Source organism: Cryptotermes secundus, unplaced genomic scaffold (genome assembly GCF_002891405.2).
Source record: "Cryptotermes secundus unplaced genomic scaffold, Csec_1.0 scaffold779, whole genome shotgun sequence".
Classification (NCBI taxonomy): domain Eukaryota; kingdom Metazoa; phylum Arthropoda; class Insecta; order Blattodea; family Kalotermitidae; genus Cryptotermes; species Cryptotermes secundus.
In genome coordinates this window covers 898,692-921,952 of record NW_019737096.1, presented here as the reverse complement: position 1 = coordinate 921,952, position 23,261 = coordinate 898,692, and positions in this window count along the sequence as shown.

Below are 23,261 nucleotides of genomic sequence, written 5' to 3'. Positions count from 1 at the left end.
AATCAGTATATCTACCGGTTCCGCCTTTAACTTCAGAGCAATAATTCTGTCATTACAAGCAATCTTCTTAACAACACTCCTCACTACACTTTTATGCACCACTATTGCCACACCTCTTTCAGCCCGTTCACCTCCGGAATAATACACTGTATAATCACCGCTTCTTATTTCACCTTGTCCTTTCCACCGCACTTCGCTGACACCTAGCACAGACACTTCATTCTTCTGCATTTCCGTTTTCAAATTCTCCAATTTTCCTGCTTGATTCAAGGTCCTGACATTCCATGTTCCAATCTTGTATCCATGCTGTTTCTTCTGATCTTCGCACTTTTTCTTGTTGTAACGCCTGCATGACATTTCCTCTAGAAACACTCCCCCCCGGAGATCCGATTGGGGGAGTAGTTTACCTCCGGATTGTTTTGCCTCCAGAGGAAACATCTCGCATATATGGTATCTCTGTTTTTGGAAAGAGACTATCCAGGAAAAGTGATAACGTTCGATCGGCGAGTACATTTTTCGAAATTTGATTTGTAGTTCCTCTTTCTTCTTCTTACTATCCTCCTTCCATCGGAGTTTGGCGTCAAGTGTCATTCCGAGGTACTAGGAAAGACTGGCAGTGAGTAAACAGACAACGCACAGAGTTCATATGGAGAGGTTCAGTCTCAAGAAATTAAACGAGATAGAGGAGTAAATAGCAGTACCGTGTTGAAATTTCAGATAGGTTCGCAGCTCTGGAAAAACTTAGGCGCTGAGGTGGATATTAATAGAGCTTTGGAAACTGTTGGAGAGAATATGAAAATTTCAGCTAAAGAGAGTCTAGGTTGTTATGAATTGAAGAAGCATAAGCCATGGTTCGATGAAGGATGCTCAGAATTATTAGAGCAAAGAAAGCAAGCCAAATTGCAGTGGTTACAGGATCCAAGCGAGTTACATGGGGATAATCTGAACAATATAAGACGTGAAACCAGCAGGCATTTCAGGAACAAAAAGAGGGAATATCTGAAAGACAGAATTTGTGAGCTTGCAACGAACAGTACGAACAAGAATATTAGAGGCCTGTATAGAAGAATAAATGACTTTAAGGGGGGTTACCAGCCTAGCAATAACTTAGTGAAGGATGAGAATGGTGATCTGCTTGCAGATTCCCACAACATTTTAAATAGGTGGAAGAACTACTTCTCTCAGTTTTGAATGTACATAGGGTCACTGATGTTAGGCAGATAGAAATACATACAGCTGAGCCGTTAATACCTGATCCTAGCCCTTTTGAGGTTGAAATTGCTATTGCAAAGTTGATAAGGTATAAATCGCCAGGTAGTGATCAAATTCCGGCAGAACTGATTCAAGCGGGAGGCAAAATATTATGTTCTATGATCCATAAGCTAATTAATTCTATTTGGAATAAGGGAAAATTTCCTGATCAGTGGAAGGAGTCTGTTATTTTGCCAGTTCACAAGAAGGGTGATAAACCTGACTGTAGTAATTATTGTGGAACACCACTGCTATCGACTGCATACAAAATTTTATCCAGTATTCTTCTCTTCTTCTCTTTAAGTCCATCTACAGATGAAATTATTGGGAATCATCAGCGTAATTTTCGACGTAACAGAGCAGCTACTTATCAGATCTTTTGCATTCGTCAGATACTGGATAAAAAACGGGAGTACAGTGAGACAGTACATCAGCTATTCGTAGACTTCAAGAAAGAAGGAACTATTGTACAACATTCGGATAGCGTTTGGGGTACCCATGAAAGGTAGTTAGGCTGATTTAAATGTGTTTAAATGAAACGTGTAGTAAAGTCCGTATAGGTGAACATTTGTCTGATAATTTTCCTATCCATAGTGGTCTAAAACATAGCATAATGAGGAGCCTCGTAACTTGTACTCTTCGCCAGATATAATTAGAATGATCAGCTCAAGAAGGGTGAGATGGCAGGGCATGTAGCAGAATGGGGGAGAAGAGGAATGCATATAAAATATTGGTGGTGAAGTCAGAAGGAAAGAGACCATTGCGAAGACCAAGACGTAGGTGTGTGGTTAATATGAAAATGGATCTTAGAGAGATAGGATGGGGTGGTACGGACTGGATCGATCTGGCTCAGGACAGGGACGAGTAGAGAGCTCTTGCGACCACGGTAATGAACCTTGGAGTTCCATAAAATGCTGGGAAGTTCTTGAGTAGCTACAAAATTGGCGGTTTTTTAAGAATGGCTCAACTCAATGAAGTTAGTTAGTTAGTTTAGGTGGATAAAGTAGGACAACTCTTGAAGTACCACAGTTGGTAGTTAAAACTGTTCTTTAAGGGACATAGGAATAAACGGATTATTAAACAGAGCAATTAGTAAACAAGGAGAAAAGTACACTCATTCTAGCAGGTAAAACGCGGTTGCCCGTGACACATGCCGACTGGTTTCTGCCCTTCCTGCTTCACCGTCCCTTGTCAGCACTTGAACTCAATAGGCCCTGTATCTCGTGAAATAAATACGGTTTGGGAGTAAAAGGACAGTGAATTGCAAATTATCCATAAGATTCTATGTTTATTGTATCAGATTAGGAATACTAAAAACTTGGCACCGATTATCTTTCGACATGCCGTCTGTATGAACAAAGCTCTTACTATGCCAGTAGTTATGAAATGTAAGATAAGTACTAATTTCGAAATAATTTGGGGTCGAACTGGACAGCAGTTTTGCTTTATGTTACATGGGCATTTTCCTTGTACTCTGTGCACTTAATCGGTGCCCGTGTCACAGATTTTGAATTGCTGCAGGCGGGTCTTGAATAGTCTAGTTATTTCTCTAAGAGAACATCCTAGTATTTCCTGTCGGATGCGAGGGAAAACTTTGACAATTTTGAAGCGATCGCTCTTGCGTTTTCGAACCTTACACCCTCCGAACATGATGCGGGACTAGAGTGCACTGACTGCAAGGATTGCGGCAATTGCTTTGCGAATTTTCGCGTGGGATGTAACATCCTAGTATCCACGATTGTTTTGGGATCCTTTGAAATGCTCCGTTACACAGAAGAAGCTGACCTTTAACATATGCTATGCTTCGTAATTGACCGCGTATCTGAGGTTTAGAAAGGTCGCGCGGCCCACGTTGGTTTGTGCTTGAATTTATTAAATTTCCCTGAAAGTAAGGAAGTGTTGTGTGGTGTTTCTTATCTGTGTAGACATAAATTAGGATCTGCCTTTTGTTAGTTTTATTACATGATGAGGTTAATTTTTTTTTACTATGACCCGTGTAACTTTTATTGTGGGGAAATGTCAAGGGTTAGCCAAGTTTAATGAATTCACACAACCCCCTTTGAAATATGCCTGATCCGCGTTGAAAGGGTGAATCAACTGTAAAGGTAACCGAAAAAGATCGAGAATATAATTTCCGTTTGTATGAATTTTCTGCGCAGTGAAACCTGTGTAACCAATAATTATAAATTTTAGTAAGTTGCCATGCCACTACGTAGCCCTCGGATGTTTCCGGGTTTATATATATATATAAAAATATGTGTGTGTGTGTGTGTGTATGTATGTGTTGTTGTTATATGCACATCTCCTGAATCGCGACACCAAATTTCCATTTGTGTGGTTTCTCCTTTCTAAATGGCAAATCTATCCACTTTTGTGGCATATTATGTATTTTGCTTGGTACGACACTCCAGATTTGTCATTTGGCCCGTACTTAGTTTTAACCGATCTCCGTAATTGGCTTCAATATGGGAAACAAGTATCTGCGAGTAGTTTCTTCGTGAATTTAGTGTTGTGCCACAAAATAATTTAAGCTTATATGTTACGAAATTTGGTGGGTTTAGCATGCAGCTTAACGAATTGAAATCTACAGTAAAACATGATTTGTCTTTGTGAGTTCCTATAATTTCATTTAACCCAGCTACTCTTAGGCTGTATGTGAGACTGTCACGGGTTTCGCGATAGGTGTAATTGATGGCAGGTTTCAGTACAAAGTTATATTCATATAGAAGTTGAGAGCGAACTACGTCCGGGGAATGGTTACTATCACTCATTTCAGAATCTCTTCATATCTCTTATCTAGGAAGCTGACGATTAAAGTCCATGTCATAGTTCAGGCGGTTAGTCGCAAGCGGACCGGTTTCGATCCCAGGTCAGGACATGTCATATGGAATTGGGTGGACAGAGTGGCGCTGGTGTGGGTTTTCTCCGAATACTTACGTTTCTCTGCCAATACACCTTCTACCCACTGCGCCGTATTTATTAATCATCCTGTCATCAACGCTGTGTAGTCCCGATACTGACAGAATTGTTACATAAGCAACTTAAAAAACTGACGATCAAAGTACCTTATAATTTTGCCTGTGAGTATGGAAGTTGGTAACCTAAGCAATAGAGAAAACCACAGATTGAGGGTGACTGAGATGGGATGCTGAAGAAAATATTTAGGTCTCTGAGAGAGCACGTTGCAAGAGGATGGCGAATTTTGCATATGTCAGTCTCCATAATTTATACTTTTCATTCATTTTGACTAAATCTAGGACGTTTGGATTAGCGGCGTGTGTAGCGCACATAGAGAGGAAAGATTGCTACAAAAGTTAGTCGGAAAATGTGAAGTGGAGAGACGATGTGGGTGACGTAGCATAGATGGAAGGACAATGCTAACATGAATCTGAAGGGAATATAATGTGCAGATGAATACTGGTTTCGGCTTTCTGAGATAGGATAGATAAAATGGTGAACTCGTGAGTGAACTTCCGATTCGAGGCGAGAAATGGAATTACAAGCTGGACGCCTGCCAGTGTCTAGAAAGATTCTGCTTCATGTAATTAGTTACTCCGAAACTCGATTAATTCTTTCAAATAAGTCATTTAGGCACAGAATAAATCCATTTTTAATTATGTCTCGGATTAATATATATACGCAATTACATTATACTTTCGTTTATAATGCCTGACATTTAAGGGAACGGAATTATAATCAGGGTTGCGCCTCCGCATGAAGGTATTTCGAATTCAAGATTATTTGAATTCTAGCGCATGCGTCACACGATATGCAGTTTATGTGTACGGCAACGTTTCTGAAGTGATCAGATTTTGGTGACCGTGTTGTTAACTTACTTTCCGATCATGTATCAGTGGCATAAGCAAACTACTGTCGAATGACAGAATGGTTAAATGCGTGAAGGGAGAGGGGTTTGAAAGGAAGCGCACATGCTCTGTTTTAAGATACTGGACCGATATTATTTTAGAGGGGCTGAGATACAACCACTAGGATAGTTGACCTGGGACCAATGCTGGAAGCCGGAGCCGTCGGAGTACTTAGCACTAGCCACTGTGCAGCGACGCTCTGTATGTACTTTGGATGGGAGACACTAGCAGTGAAGATGTTCTGAGAGTCAGCTCTCAAAATATAATAGACCTGCCAGTTCATAACATCCAGTCTAGCATGGTTGAAGACCGATAAGGAGATCTGGGCTTCGCAGAAAGAAAGTTATGAGTCATAGGAAATTCACTTGTCTCTTTCTTTTTTAAAGCAAAGAAAACAGGCTTGCTACTTTTGGCCGTTTTACTACTTTTGCCTTCTATCTGCGTCTTGTAACCTTACATCAATCTTTCCAGTCATTTTATAACTTTATACCCCGTCATAAGCCTTGCTTTACCTATATTTATACATTTCGTGACCGAAAAAAAGTTTTTTGGTGAGAATTGTATGATGAAGCATCACGAAACAAATTAAATAGAAATACAGTATTTCTTATTTAAATCGATTGGTCGAGGATGAATATGTTTATCAGTTAAAAATGAAACTTCGAATCGGTAAAGTACGCGAAAGGAATTAATTTGGTTATGTTACGACAGAAGTGGCCCCCGTACTAATAATCGTGTCTCGCATGTAAGTGGATGCCCATCATTGGTTCCACCATGGGCCAGAGCCCGGCGCAATGTCAGTCTGGTAAATTACGGGCCTGCTAGTCCATCTGTGAACATAAATTACGCTTGTGTAATTTATACTAATATCTGAGTTACATATGATTGATAGCGGGAAATAGTGAACTCATAAGTTCATTTCGGATAATTATATTTGCAGAGCTATTCAGCTATTCGAAAATAATAATTGGGGGTGAGAAATGTTCTAATGCTTATTGACTTACGTAGCCAGGAATATAGGAAGTGGCGTAAGAAAGGGACTGTCGCCCTACGATATTTTCCCCACTTCTAATAAACACATCTTTATGCCGCTGAGTTTAACTTCTCGTAAAGATACATCCAACGCCTCTATCATTGCCAGACACATTGAAAGAGGAAGGGAGGAAAACAAAGGACTCTGGTTCAATCGACATACCAGTAGATTGCGATTTAATTAGTCGTGTGAGATACTCATTATAAAACCCTCTTGAGAACCTAATGCGGTACCTTGTTTTGAAGTCTGTAACATAACACCAGTGAAAGCATAGCGTGTAAATGGCATTCTGTGATCAAAATGTAATTTGCTACACATAATTTTAAGCCAACCAATGAACTTTTCCAAAGTACAGCTCCGCAAAGAGGACACGGCACTTTGTACATATGGCGCTATACGCGCTTTCGTTATCGGCGGATATATTTCAGTATGATGAGGAGCTTCGTTGTCCTATCCTCGGCCACGATAGAAGCTGCTGCGCATGTCAAGTGAGTTGCGGGCGCACCTTTCATGACTCAGTCATGTCGTTTCCAGTTTCTCCTCCGTACTCATATATGTTCAGTGTTTTTCCAGTTTTACTTGTTTTCAATATACGCGGAGATTTTCAGGAACGCATCCACCCCATATAACGCTAGTCACCTATGCATTGTAATGCGATTGACTAAATCAGAAATTTGCATGCTCACTGAATATGCAGAAGTTTGAAATACTGTGTAGAAGCAGTAGTGACAGAGAAACACAGCTCTGTCTGGATTACTGCGGGTGACGAATCCCATGAAGCCGTCGCATTATTCAGATTCGCGCTATTCGAAGTTATATATGTAAATTATGGTAACTGGTTCCACCTCGACAGAAAGAGGTAGTGAACAATTTTAAACATGGGTTTTATGTGTTTATTAAGGAAGTATTACAGTAAAGGATAAAAAGAATATTACAGAGTAGTTATAGAGAGCAAAATAGAAACAAAGAGATTATAAATATAATTCCTAAAGGTAAGCTAACCCTGACATTCGCAAAAACACTTTTATTGTCTTTCCAAATATTTTAGCAGAGTAGACTGAACTGTTTTCTCTGTAAATATTCATACATCCGCTGGTAGACCAGAGTGCTTTATCCACGTCTCGGCGAATTGCATGCTTCGATCGAGGTTAGGGTCAGAATCCATAATTTTAAATATTTGTTGACCAGTGTGTCCACCATCTTTGACTCTTTTTTTAACATCGGGATATTTAGATGCTAAGTCCTCATTTTCACTGGCCGCTTTACCGGTAATTTTAACACTATGCAGCGGAACTCGAGTTTTAAATCGATCAAACCAACTATCACTTGCCTTAGACGTTTCTTCTACTTCATTATTCTTTTCTTCCGCTCTCTTAAATACTGCTCTACTGTTGCGTGCGCGTAACATGTTTATCCATCCGTTACCTAGCGACGCTCTGGCCATCCGCGTTAGATTGCTCCCTCCCGAATAGCCTATCGGTGCATCACCGTCTCTTATGAGGTTTCTGCTCGTGACGTCGCTTTCCTGTGGCTCGGTTCCTCACCGGTGATCACTCTACCGTTACATCGGCTCCCTCCTGAATTGCGCCCGTCCCGAGCGGCACCCTGATTAGATGAGAATAGTCCATGTGTCCAGCATCAACCCTTTACTGTCCTTTAGTCGTTCCCATTTGTGGGAGCAAAACTATCCAGAGTCGCCGGTGCCCCCACATCTCCGGCTTCTCTTACGCCAACTATGCGAGTAGGCTCTTCAACCGTTTCCGAGGTGGTCGACCATTCCACAATGTCTAGTTCTTAATTTTTAACAACGCGACAGACGATCCGGCTGTTCGCTTCCCAAACTCCAGTCCGATGGTTTTCTCGAAGATCTCATTGCTGTTTCCCATCCTTTCCAGTCGTGGCTCCTGTTTTGTGCTCCTTCCTCCGATGCGATTAGTCTCTTCTTTCTCAGGTATAGCTGCCTCTTGCCGCCTTGATCCTTTGTTGCGTCTGTAAATTCTTCCTGAGCGACCCTGCTTCCTGGGTTGCTCGCTCAACTTTGGCCCTGGTGCAATCCTTTCTGACGATGCCACTCCTGCACAGCGGGTTATCCTGCCGGATGCGGCCAGTTCCTTCCGCGGTCCGCAATTTCCCTGGGTCTGAATTTTCCTGAAGACATTCCTCTTACGCCATGCCACTCTTGCACGGCGGGACACCTTCCTGTATGCGACAGCCAACTTCCTCCGGGATCCACAATCTCCTCGGGCCAGTTTCTTTGGCTCTCCGCCTCGCCCGCAGCTACCTTCCGGCCCCTGTGCCACTTCTTCCGTCCTTTGACCGGTTTCACTACGGCATCTTCCTTATGGACCTCCCGATGTTCCGACTCACATTCTATTTCCTCCGGATTCCCTTCAAATCTTCGGCTTCCATCTTTTCTTGATTAGTTTTCGTCATGGCTGTCATCTGTTCCAAGATGGCTATCGCGCCATCAGTTGGCTCCATTTTCTCTGGATTGGCATTCGTAGCTTCTTGGCAGGCCGTTCTCTCGTTTCGCCATGCCCTCGGGGAGTGAATGGGTGGACCGTTGACATTGGACATATGGATAGCCGAACAGACAGATGGGTAGAGGGAAAAGTGATTGGAAGGATGGATAAAGGGATGAATGGACAAATGGTTTGCTGGATGAATGGATAGGTTTTGATTGGATAGCCGGATTAATGGAGGGATGGCTAATGAGGTAAACCGATTAATGGAACGTTAATATATTGGTTGCATGAATGGATGAGCGAATGACTGGTTAACTGTTTGCATAGATGAATGGACGGACAGGATAAACTGGTGGCTAGACCCATGGAAGGATAGAAGGATAGGACAGATAACTGGTTGGATGGCTTGCTAGTTCGAGGGAGGCTGCCGTGCCCTGCGGGTTGGTATTCTCGGCTGTCCTGGCACGCGACTTATCCATTAATCTGCAGGCCGCCACATCCTGCTCTTAGAGCTCAGAATAAAACCGGTGAGCAAGGGGGAGGAATTTTATAACACAAGGCCACTGTACTTGGTTTGTCAGTTTACTATTGGCTTTAAAATGCATCAGCAGCATGCCACGAACGTGTAAGCACAGCTATGCTGTGGGCTAGCACGGCAAGGGGTGATTACTAAGAGATTGCTATTATTATCATAATCATCATAATCATCACCATTGTCGTCAGTTCTATCTCAGTCCTCTATCTGAAATGGTAACACCAACATAAGCGAATTGTTCTTTTGCTATTAAGAGATCTTTAGTCATTATTTTCATGACAGAGATTTAGATGTGTATACAAATCTTGCTGTGACAGCATTACGGTATAATAGCGAAGTGTGTATCATAAGAACTGATAACAGAAGGTTGATAGGATGTATTCGTTGAAATTCGTTTCATGAGACTAATAGAAGAAATTAAGTGACAAAATTGCGGAAGTACACATAGACGACTAAAGTTCCATAGAGTATAGAAGAAAGTGAAAGAATACGTTTACGAAAGAGTTCTGTCAAGATCAGTCTGTGCACCTAAATTCTGAAGTATTGACACTGAAGAAACCTACCGTAAAAATATTAAGGCTGTGCATGTGTTCTCTTTTAGACCGACTATGTGGTCTAGTGGTTAAAGTTCCTTCCTACAGATCCAGAGGTCCCGGGTTCGATTCCCAGCGCTACCAGATTTTCTGAGAAGTAATGGGTCAGTAACGGGGTCCACTCAGCCTCGTGAGGATAATTTAGGAGCTATTTCAAGGAAGTAGCTGCTCCGGTGTAGAAAACCAAGATTAACTGCCGTGTGGAACCATTGCGCTGACCACGCGACACCCACTGTCCGCAAAAGATGGCACTAATTTCGCCGACAAGCGGCGGTCGTTCGGTTGGTATCGTTCGCTTGCGGACTACAGGCCACGGAGTATATGTTCTTTCAAGCTTTGCATTTTCTGCCTTTCCTTTTACCGGAATTCGCGTATTGTTGTGACACAGTCACAGTTTTGAATTGTTTGGGGCTCCACAATTATCCTTCTTTCATGCTAAAGTGGGAATGATTGTAGACTGTATCTACGAGATATTTTTAAGCACGGCGTTTGGATCTATTGTACCGTAATATGCATCTGGCTAAGGATATAAGATGACCAGATCGAGTTTTTGAGTAATTGTTGCCACTGCTGCGGCATTCTATCTACTACATTTTGAGTTTAAGTTTCAGATTTATAGTGAGTATTTTCGCAGCCGTTGCACAACAGGTGCGTCTGCAACTTTGAGGTCATTGCACCCCCATAGAAAGGGAGTTTGAATTTATAATTTAGAGCAGGGGATGTTTGAAATTCGTGTGGTAATTAAATTGTTGTTAGCGATATGGGAGAAGAGAATATTTTGAATGAATATTGTATTTCTTGTAGCAAAAAGAAAGGACATTGAAGAGACAATGAGCATTAGCATAAAACTAATCATTAATTCATTACTCATCGGACTGCTGGACAATTAAATTGCTCTTGCCCACCGAGGGCGGAGAACAAAGCTTTGTGATCTTAATGATGTTTGATATCACCGTTACATGAAACGGATATGGGATTTCAGCCACGGCTTGGTGCGGCAGCACTGCAAATTGTGTGTATAATACAGGCTGTATAGCTTTGTTTCCGTTTTGAGTTGATTATTGTTGAGTTGTGGCTTGTTTTAATTGTCTTTAGGTGTATAATGCTGCGTCTCTGAAATATCCGGGAAAGCCTCCTTGCGGCAGGCACCCTGAAAACGAAAGGAAGGTTTCTGTGGTCAGACATGATTGTATCGCCTGTAATCAAGCCAAACTTCTCGGTCGATTCAACGAGCAGGTTAGCCCGTCTGTAATGGTTCTATTTTGTATTGCGGAGGTTCCGAGGCAGTGACCTTTATGATTTCCACGGTCGCTTCAGACGAATGACGGAATGGCATCTTGAAACATGCCGCGGGAACACTGCTAAGCAACGGACAGCGTTAAATAGCCTAAAGTCACATACGATCTCCAATCCCAACAGTGATTTGTTTATCATAACAGTACCAGGGAAGAGCACAAACCATTAAGTTCCTCTGTGTGTAATTTTCACCAATACGCTGTTAGACTGTCTCTCTTACTTCCACACATCCTTTTGATATTTTGTTTTCAGATACTGTAAAATTCATTTCTAAGGGAACCCCAAGGGACCCAACATATTTCCCGTTTGAAGCAGATTTGCATTTGTACTGGATAAAATAATCACATATCAGAATTTCGTGAGAGGTGTGTTACACTGCACGGTTACTCAGTAGCGTGCACTTTCATTGCTTGTTTCTCTTTGCTTTTCCTCTTCTTTCTTCCTCTTGTTCCATCGTCAGTAATAGCCCATTAGATCTTCTGCACATATGTTAATGACGGTTGGGTTTAATTTCTTTTCGATTTTTGACACAGATAGTTATTTCCATATAAATTCCACCAAGCGGAATACGGGCCAAAACTATATTGTAGCGTATACACCCGTTGCTAGGCAAAGACGGCGAAACAAGCAACGAAACAACGCCCGCTGCCAGGCAGCAGATTCTTAACAAGCAACAGTTAAACTAAACAATGAGGTACGGAGTTTTCTGCACGGTCTATGCCAACGGGTTATAGGCGGGACTAAGTTTAGAGCTTAGTCACTTGTGGGATATTGTTAGAAGCCGTTACCAGGAAACGGTTAGTGACGACATTGAAGACTTTACATGTACTGCAGTTACACTGATCTTCAGAGAGTGCAAACGAGTGAGGCTATTATAGTAACTTGTAGTTACGAGTTGTGTGTATAAGCGGTCAGTAAATCGAGTCACCAATTCAAACCCCGTCTAAGTCACGCTCATACACATGACAGTACGAACAAGAAGCTATAAATACGTGTATCAGTTACTGTTTACTGTAAAATATTAATTTGACCTATGTCTTTTTTACCCTGTGTAATTTTACATTAACATTCACCGTATAATCTCGGGATCAGAGAAATTGGCTCATGAACACAAGCTTTCAATTAATTAGGTTTCGATTTAGGCAGACTTCGTTGAACCTTAAACCCGTATACTGAAAGTGGGGAGACCAAGTTCTGTACCCGTTAAGACATTGCGATTAAATTAATGGGTTCGTATTGTAATCTTCCGTGTGTACGTTACTTAAGGCATAAATAGTGTTAAACGTTTACGTATGAATGAATGAATAAGGGATAGGCCATGACCGATCCTTGCAACGCGACCCTCGTGATCTTTTGTGCATCCACCTCAGTTTAAGCCCTTCAACAATCCTATACTTTGAATCAAGCGTAGCATCTTAAAGGGGCGTCTTGACAGTCACTAGACTCCATAAGGCAGTCAGTCCCAGGTGACGAAGTGTTAAGTAAACTGTAGCCTCACAGTCACATAGGACATGCCTGAACGTTTAACTAACTTCTATCCCTTAAAACTGTGTGGACAAAATTCGATTAAACTTGGTATAAGACACTTGTACTAAATGAATGTTATGACGAGTAAGTTAAGTTACGTGTTTCATTGTAAACCCTGCTTTATTTATTTATTTATTATTATTATTATTATTATTATTGGAGGGGGTGGGTTTCCCCATGCACCGCGACTAATAGTCTATTGTACGTCCCCCTTTAATATTCTACCAGTCGCCATACCCTGCCGGTACTGGTGGTCGCTATTAGCCCCGTTCAGCCAGCGAAGCTGGCAGTGGTTCCCGATACTTCCCCATCTACCGGAGGCATTGGAAACTAATTGGGCGGGAAACTTTGCCTAATTTTGCTCAGAGGTCTCCTAGAGACATGAGGATCTTTTACGTGCCGTAAATCTACGACACGGGACCCACGGCTTAAAGTCCCTCCCGGAGGACTTGTTCCCTGAATTTTTCCACCCTTAAAAGTTCCACGACCTCCACCGGGTTTGAACCCGTGTACCTTGAGTCATGAGGTGGGAACGTTACCCCTAGACTACGGAGGCCGCTTAAACCCTGCTTTACTTAGGGGCGTAGATACATATGTGACCATATTTCGACAAGTATACAGATGAGAGAAAAATATTTTGAAGAAACGTTGATATCTAAGTAGGTATAAAATACACATGATTTGACTTACATGTTACTTGCATAGGCTCACTGATTTAGAGAAAATCCTCCGTGGCCTTTAGTCCACAAGCGAACTATACCGACCTAGCGACCGCCGCTTGTCGGCGAAGTTAGTGCCAACTTTTGAGGATAGAGGGTGTCGCGTGGTCAGCGCAATGGATTCCCACGGCCATTGTAGTATAATTACATCGGATAAACCAGCGTTATCGAAAATATGTTTGAAGTTTGTACGTTTCATCTGCGGTGTAACCGATATCCGTTTCTATTTGCAGTACCATTGCACATAAGATTTACCTAGCCAGCAGTCAGACATCATGCATGGGCAGAATGCTCTCTTAAATGCCACCCCCAAGGAAGTGTTCGAAGCGGTCTCTTTGCATGTCCAGTGCCACTGATTTTTTTTTTGCTGGATTTGAAACAGACACATTTTTACAGTAAGGGGGATTTTAGGACCGCCTCTTTGGTCTAGTGGTCAGAGTTCCTGGCTACAGATCCAGAGGTTCCGTGTTCGATTCCAGGCGCCATCAAATTTTCTGAGAAGTAGTGGGTCTGGAACGGGGTCAACTCAGCCTCTTGAGGATAATTGAGGGACTATTTCAAGGAAATAGCGGCGCAGGTCTAGAAAACCGAGATTAACGGCCGTGGGGATCCGTTGCGCTGACCACGTGACACCCTCTATCCGCAAAATTTGGCACTAAATTCGCCGACAAGCGGCGGTCGCTCGGCCGGTATAGTTCGCTTGCCGACTACAGGCCACGGAGTTTTCTTTTTTGTTGTTTTTAATGGGGATTCTAGTCTTTCGTCTAACCGTCTTAAGTATTCAGTGGCCGTCATAATGACATACCACAGTCATTACAGCTTCTTAATGATGGTTTGTTATTGAAAGTCATTATTTAGGCTGAAGGGGTTATTTAACGTTTAATGAGATAAAAAGATGCTCGTGTGAGTTGGAGGAGACAATACTGCAAAGAGTGTGATATTGGCCTACTTCAAAATAATATGTCAGGATGCTCCTGGTTAGAATAAGGAGCGCCACAAAAGAACTTGGGTAATGTGAACCCTGGCAAAGTTGCGAACAAGGTAGGCTTACTTTCGGAATACAGTCAGCTGCATTACCGCTTGAACAAACCTGCTCCCTTGAACATCTAATTGCGAAGACGGAACGGGGGAGAAGATGCTGTGGGCTCATAACCCGGCTTTCTTTGCGAATTTGCTCTGCCACTCTTACAGTGGACTTAACTCCTTCTTGCCCTGTCACCAAGGTACGATGACTAACGTAAACTCTTTAAATTTTTCTTGACTCCGATGCCCCGCTTGCCTCACTGATTTCAGACAAAGAAATTTAACTCGCTATGAGGTGTGAGTTTTTGTTCTGTCCAACACGTATTAAATGCATACAGACCTTTTTTGTGCCTGATGTTCCGATCGTTGATTGGTTGAAAGAAATGATCTTCGCTTGTTGGGGTTTTCTGGTCCATTGGTGGCGCGTGGCGCCGACGCCTTGACTACAGAGTGGCTTGCAACTCAGAACCCATGGAACAGGTTCCTCCTTGGAAACTCTATTTTTATATGTCTGTTCATCCTTCCTACGATTCAAATATGGGCATTAATATTACATATTAACTGAACGATTTTTTAAATCTCGTTATGAACATGTCACTGGAGGTCACCCCCAGCTCGTCATTTTTTTTTAAATTCTGTTATATGTAATGCTAAATTGCGGTCGTCAAACTCCTGAGGGTGGAACTACTGTAGTATTATTTTTTGTACCGAATATTGCTTTGTAGGTCTAATGATTAGTAGGGTACTCCTGCTTCATATTTGAACCCAGTGTCCACATTTTTCCAGCCAACCTCTACTTCGACTATATATAACCTGAGCAGCTGGTAAAACACCGTTCAAAATCGAGTCATCGTGATGTTCTGCCATCGAATATATTTTCATTGTAGCATTCAGATCTTTTGATCAGGGGGTTTTCAGTTTGGGAGTCGCTCAGTCCACCTTATAAACTGTAGCTTGACGTGCAACTTCACGTTATAGTTTTATACATCGTTTTGTATGGTTATCAATCATGATCTCACATTCTGGGAGAAGGGTGGATTAAGGTTTATTTCCCAAATAATATTTGGGTCTTTACCTATTTAACCACGCTCTGTCGAATACAAAAAGATTATGTAGCAATAATATGGAAAATAGCTGTCGTGCCTTGTTTCAGGATGCTAATCCTAGCATTTGTCTTGACAGTCTAGGAGCAATCATGATACTTTTCGAGACAGTTTGTCACCTGACCGAGGTTTGAATCATGGACTTCCCAGATATGAAACATGGTTGCAAATCACTAATCAGGAACGTCCAGTAGAAAGTATTTGGCTTATATAGAGAATTTCATTATTTGTACTCCCTACATTTTATTCTTAAGGTAATTAAAAGAAGTTTAGGTGAGTTTGATATGTTGCACACGTGGGGAATCTAGTGCAGTGTCCATATTTTTAGTTCAGAAACCTCGTGAAAAGAAGTCAGCTGGAAGATACCTGAGATTGAGGAATACTATTGAATGGATGCAGTGACGGCTAACGTAGTATTCATATATTCATCCATATTTTTATTTGCAAGTATACAACGAGATTCAACGTGTTACAGGTTATTTCATCATCAGTTATGACGTAATAACATAAGTCGAAAGGCATAGTATTCGTTTTGACTCATGTTTTGGACATGGTTCATCAGCGTAGTTTTATATACTCGTACAAACCACAAAGTTTCGAAAACTTGTACCGCCTTTATGTGGGGTTTGTTTGACGCTGTTATATATAGCTGCGATTGTGTAGCGTCGGGCGATAGGATAATTAGTGAATACTGAATTGGAAGGAATATGAAAGGAAGCGACCGTGGCCTAATGTAAGGTACCATCACAGCATTCGCCTGAAGGTAATGAGGAACATCTGAGGATCACAAATTTCCTCGTCGATATTTGAACCCAGAATCTCGAAGGTACGAAGGATTGCTACTAACTTTACAGCGATGCCTGTTCCCCCCCCCCCCGTGGCAGAACTAGCCTGCAACTCTGGGTAAAGCAGACGGAGCCAATTTCTGTAAGTTCTGGTTTGAAAAAGACCTGGGACGATGACAATGTCATACTGTCAGTCAGAAAGTATGATACATATATACACTGAAGTGCCAAAAGTCATGGGATAGGTACCTAGTATCGTGTAGGATCCTCTCTAGCCCGGCGAAGTGCAGCAACTCGTCGTGGCATCGATTCCTCAAGTGGACGGAAGACCTCCGGAGAGATATTGAGCCATGCCGTCTGGATAGCCGCCCACAGCTTCCTGGTATTTGAAGGTGCAGGATTTTGGGTGCGAATGGACCTCTCCACCACGTCCCATAAATGCTCAATTGGGTTCCATTATCAGTTACGAATTAAACGTTTCTCATTGTCATTTTGAAGTACCCTTGTTGTTGTTGTTGTTGTTTATAATGGTCTTTTCAGTTCATTGTTTTTCTTAAGCAGTTTGATATCATATTTGTATCACACAGCACTGGAGGATACTTAAGTAGACTGCGTGCTGGAATAACATAAACTGAGAAAAAAATTCTAGGAACAAAAGTTTAATCTTTTTTGTTTTTAATGTCCAACTGATTAGTGATCGTTCTTACGAAGTTATCAAGAAACTGAAGTAATATTTGAGGTTTTCACGGCGGTGATTATGAAGAATGCCATCTTGTGGGATGTGACGCCGTGTAGATATTGTGTAAACCGAAGCTCCTCCGAAACGTCGTTTTACAAAATATCTACACGGCGTCACATCCCAGAAGACGGAATTCTTAAAAAACTGAAGGGTCGAGTCCTTACATCAAAATACACACTGGCGTCGAAGGAAAGACCGCGAATTGAATGGAAGTGGCATATACGTTTGCATTAAAGAGGATTGTAAATTCTTGAGCGATGCACAACGGGATGTGAGTTTGTGAGGTATCCTGTATCTCGTCAGTCGAGTGGCCATTGCGATCATTGTTGCGGACAGGTGTCGCCTCCTCTGCTTATTTATACGTAACGACTGGTCGGGTCGTCACGCATCGCCTGCCGCTGTGCGCGTGCCACAGCTTCGAAACCCGATTGCAGCACAGCTGCAAGCAGTGCTTTGCACTCAGAGTGATGATTTGTTGATTGGGCAATCACCTGCCATTAAGTTCAATACAACTAAACATACAGTAACACAATTGGTCTCCAGTGGACCCTAACCTGAACCGCTTAAGTGTAATAAGTTTCACGACAACGTATTTTTTTGTGAAACATTTTAAAGATATCCTACGCCGTCTTGTCAGTCTTCCACGACTCCGCTTTTTTTAGATATTTTCACACCAAAATTCTGCATGCTCTTGTTATTTATCCGATTCGTGCCACATGCCTCGATCCGTCGTCACATTTTCTAGTTAGCAGTCCTAACAGTGTATGTTTCTTCATATGTTTTGTAGGACACATTATCTGTAAATCTTGCATGTGGAAAATAAAATGAGAACTAATGAAGTTGATACCCTCAGTGCAGCTACATATTTTTTTATGGTTCACGTTTACAGGGCATTTCTTGGCTGGAATGAAGATATTTAATCTGCTCCATTGAGAACAAATCCATGAATACATCTTGGAAGTAAGGATTTGCTTTTCCCCCTAATAGGCTTCGAAAGAAATTGATATGTTTGCCCCGGTAAAACTAAGAATTTTCGATAGGAAGAGCCGTTTAGGAATTTGAAGGAAGGAACCACGATATTAATTAGAGATTTTTTTTTTCCTAGGCACTACAGCCCCAGTGGGCCTAGGCCTACCTCCACGAACTTCTCCGTTCACTTCGATTTTTCTAGATCTTATACATTCGGTAGGACTCCTTGGGCGAGTGATCAGCTCGTCGCAAGGCCTCTACCTGTAGACAAACACAGAAAAACGCACACAAACATCCATGCCCTGAGTGGGATTCGAACCATTCGAACCCACGATCCCGGTTTCCAAGCGAGCGGAGACAGTGCATGCCTTAGACCGCTCGGCTACCGTGACCGGCTAATTAGAGAATTATATTAAGCTTATCAAATGTGTGTTAGGAAAATAGCTTGGAAAATATAATCTGCATGCCTGTTAAAGAGGTTTAGGTGATTGAATTTTGCAGTAGGCTGGTGAACCTAATAATCAAGAAGATTCAGCATCCTAGGAAGCCTCTACCCGGCACTTGGTGGTGCTTAGCATGCATGGGACACATCCTGATATGTGTAGCTTCCCCAGGGTTTTGTTTTGTAATTTTGTGCTATTTTTGTTCGTTACGGTCTGTGATTTCTGTACAGACATAATTTAATGTGGTTTTCGGATTCGCCGACAAAATCGTCACAACACAGACTGAAGTACACTGGCTTTTAGTGTCATATGTTTAAGTAATTTTTTTTAATGCTAGTGGGGTGGGACTAAGTCCCTTGTACTGCAGCCACTTCTGGCTTATTGTACCAGCCCCAGATGATAGGTGTGGGTGATTGTGGAGCAATTGGTGGAATGAAGATTGGCAGGGGAAACCGAAGTACTCGGAAAAAACCTGCCCCAGCGCCACTTCGTCCACCACAAATCCCACTTGACCAGAACCGGCATCGAACCCGGGCCGCCGCGGTGGGAAGCCAGCGACTAACCGCTTGAGCTGTGGCGCGGCCCTTTAACTAACAAACTCCGTGGTTCTAGTCCGCAAGTGAACTATACCAACCGAGCGACCGCAGCTTGTCGGCGAAGTTAGTGCCAGCTTTACCGGATAGAGGATGTCGCGTGGTCAGCGCAGCAGATCTCCACGACCGTTAATATCGGTTTCCTTGAAATAGCTCCTCCATTATCCTCACGAGGCTGAGTGGACCCTGATACAGACCCACTACTTCTCAGAAAATCTGGTAGCGCCGGGAATCGAACCCGGACCTCTGGATCTGTATCCAGGAACTCTGGCCACTAGACCACGGGCGGTAATACGTTTAATAAACAATATTTTAGAGTGGGTAATGTGTAGCCTTAATTTCACTTTACTATATAATCTCTTTATTAAAAATATGGCGGCCTATCATGTTCTGGTCTGTTCAGGAAGCATACTGCGTGATATCGATAATGTTAAGGAAGTGGCTGTCAGTCGAAACGCTTTTAATGGTGGCAATTTGCGTTATACTCTTCATTTTGACCGTTTGCATAAAATAAGTGTTAGTCTCGCCCCGCGTGATCTTCGAAACTTCTCAGCGCATATCGGCGAAATTTGGTAATTTGGTACGAGGGGAGAGGGCTGCACAGAAAGTTGTTTGGAATTTTATTTTAGTTATGTCGATCCATTCGCTCCGTTCTTCACATGAATGTGAAATCATTTATGTATTTTAACAGATTAATCTGAAGTGGTTGACGGTACGAAACAGGAAATATAAAGTTTATTAAGTGTTAACTTTACGCTGTAATTTATGCACTATTAATTAGCTTCGTAATAGTACATGGGCCTCTGTGTCTGCCAGGATACGATTAGTGAAGACTGAGAACCCTATTGCGTGTGTAACGGTGAACTATAAAGTGTGTAGATCAGCGATAGCGCTGTACTGCCTGTAGTCCCGAGTTGTGTGAATAAAGTGTCAATAAATCCAATCGTCCAATCCAGAACCCGTCTATATAAGTAATGCGCACGCCCCTACACGTGACATTATAGTAGGGCGTGGTTCTTGCTTTTTCTAGAGCTCTCAGTTGTAAAAACTCATGTATATTATATTTCAGCATCCTGTTTCATTGAAATATCACCCGTGCAGTTTCTCGTCCATCTATAATGCAACACACTTTTTATTTTATGACACCAAACGTACATTGAGCTCACTAAAATGTCAGTTAAAATGTTCTTAAATGCCATTAAAATATATATATTCTGTATCTATGTCTGTTCCATCAAAATGCGTTGCCTGAAGATGGCCCTGTGAGGCCGAAACATGTAGCCATATATAGTATGTATTTTAATGACATTTTAAGAACATTTTAACTGGCATTTTATTGAGTTGAATGTACGTTTGATGTCATGTACAATAAAAAGTATGTTGCATTATGGACGGAAGAGACACTGTACGAGAAAGACGCGTGTGTTTCGTATGCATATTTCAGGACAGAGCACTTTTAATATTTCGTGCAGCCGATGGGTTTATAAGCCAGTAGTGAAGTAAGTTACATTCCTCCAAATCCTTAATTATCGTCCGTGTTCGTTAGATTTCCGATTTTCTTTCAGTGTCATTCAAACTAAAAAACTCCATGTTTTTTTTAGTCCGCAAGCGAACTATACCGCCTCTGTGATCTAGTGGTCAGAGTTCTTGGCTACAGATCCAGAGGTTCCGGGTTTGATTCCCGGCGCTACCAGATTTTCTGAGAAGTGGTGGGTCTGGAACGGGTCTGCTCGGCCTCGTGAGGATAATTGAGGAGATATTTCAAGGAAATAGCTGCTTCGGTCTAGAAAACCGAAATTAACGGCCGTGGGGATCTGTTGCGCTGACAACGTGACACCCTCTATCCGCAAAAGTTGGCACTAACTTCGCCGACAAGCGGCGGTCGCTCGGTCGGTATAGTTCGCTTTCAGTGCCATTACGATCAGTAAATGTATCGGTATCTTCTTATCTATGTATGAGATACATCTAAGTTTGGAACGCGTGTCTCAGGTAGGGACAATGTGCCAGTGAACGTCACTGCGATGCCGCGTTCTCCAAATCTTTACCTTAATTTATTCTGATACGATGGCTTGGAAATCTTTCTAGATGGGACCAACTCTGGGACCATTAATTGCACAGACTGAGACCCAGGCTTAAAATAACGTCACGCCCGAGTCAGAGGTACTTTACGACTGGCGGTTTACCACCAATCAGTTCGTCATGACGACTGCCCCTTGAGACCCACGACCAGAATTTTTATTTTCTAACTGAACACTTGCTGCTATAGTCCTTATGTAACGTCCTCTCTAACGAGAGGATGGGTCTCATTTACAATTGCTGCTAGACCACGCCAGTGCAGTCATTCTCAATCCGAGTCCTGCGGGACTCATGATCACATTTTACTGTCTCAGATTCGAGACTCCCATAACCTGGAGGGCATCCCCGTATTTATATCCCTCAGGAGCAGGGTGACCTGGTTATACCCCTAGCCAGTGGGTTCCATTTTCATCGCCTGCAGAGACTAGCGGGGCTACAGTGGAGGTATTCGACCCCGCCTCCAGATAGGATTAATATCACACCTTTGAATTCTTTGCCTGTTTATTTGATGATATTAACTGATAAATCAATATATCTGCGTACATGGGATTTCATGCAGTGGGAGAATACAGACAGACACGCTAACTGGCGTTGCACTTTACCAGCTCTGAGATACTGGAGCGTCTGAACTGCACATTCCGTATTCGGATCTGTGTTAGTGACCGCTGGCATGAAGATTTCTTGTTTACATGTGTATCATATAAGAAACAAGTGTTTTAGTCGATTGGAAACTATTTTGATTTATTTGGCTCAGGAAACAGTTCCAGGTAGTAGTACTCGAAGCGGAAAGTGATTTCACGAGCCCTTGCAGGTAGTAACAGAATGCGAGCTCCTAATGTGTAATTCACGGGAAACTGTTAATGTGTTTTTTTTAAAACAGGCATGATTTTCAAGTAAGGTCTCCCAGAGCATAGAAGTGAAAAGAAAATTAGCCCAGCATTTTGTGTCCTCGAAGGGCATTTTAATACGTTTTGTTTGCAGAGTTTGTCGGCCCAGATATCATAAAGAGAAGTGAAATTGAAAGTTAGAACTATATAGAAGGGTGTTCTCACTTTGCAGACAATCACATGCTGCTTGTTTACACCACAGATTCAGAGACTGTTTAGTACATTGATACACATCACGAACTTAACCACTGCCGGCTGTGGGCTTGAAGCGGATAGAAAACTATTATGCGTAGAAAAATACTTCTACACGAACGTGCAGTCTTGACTGCAAGGTATTATCTGTCTTTTCTACAAAAATCCATGTCCATCTCTATGTCAGTATGAAATAGGTCGGTTGTGACTAAATGAATTTGTACGAAATGGTGTGGTAGAGATCTTAACATTGAAGCATATGCAGCAGGTTTGATTTTGCCCATCAGTTTTGCTGTTTTCTTCGCCATTGATGCGGCGGACACAACGTGTCATTCAGTCCTACCTGTTCGAAGACATTAAGCTAGGAATATCAGTGACAACTTGTGGTTTGGTGTGGCACTCCGCGTATCCGTCCTTATGACTTTCTCAAGTAAACATTTTTGCATAAGTAGGATCCTTATTATCCGCTGTGACTAACTTCACCGACAAGCGGTGATCGCTCGGTCGGTATAGTTCGCTTTCGGACTACAGGCCACGGAGTTTTTTTAAACCGAGATTAACGGTCATGGGAATTCGTTGCGCCGACCACGCAACACCCACTATCCGCAAAAGTTCCCACTAACTTCGCCGACAAGCGGCGGTCGCTCGGTCGGTATAGTTCGCTTGTGGACTAAAGGCCACGGAGGAAAGAAAAATAAAAGGATCCTTAATGTGTACTTTTTTGTTTGTTTTACCTAGCAAGTTTCGTTAGAGGCAGCGTAATAAAGTAGAACAGCGGGACTAACATATAATTTTCCCCCTCATGTGAAAGGGATTTGTGATCGACGCGCTTTATAATCTCGGTTTCTTTAATTGTTCTCTGCATGCAGTTCTGGCTTCTAGTTTTTGTAATCCCAGTTCTTCACGACTCTTTTCACAGGATCAGGTTGTTAGTATCCTAATTTTCTTGTTCCCAGAATATGAGAATTTGACGGGTCAAGTTTTCTTAAGCATAAATAGTCGGGAATTGTTTCTGCTTTAAGAGGAGGAAGTGAAAGCTTCTGAATATTCAGTAAGTGAAATGCTCTGACTTAGGTATAACTCTGCTTTTAATTTAATGACCATTCACTGCTGCTGCTGCTGCTGCTGCTACTACTACTACTACTACTACTACTACTACTACTACT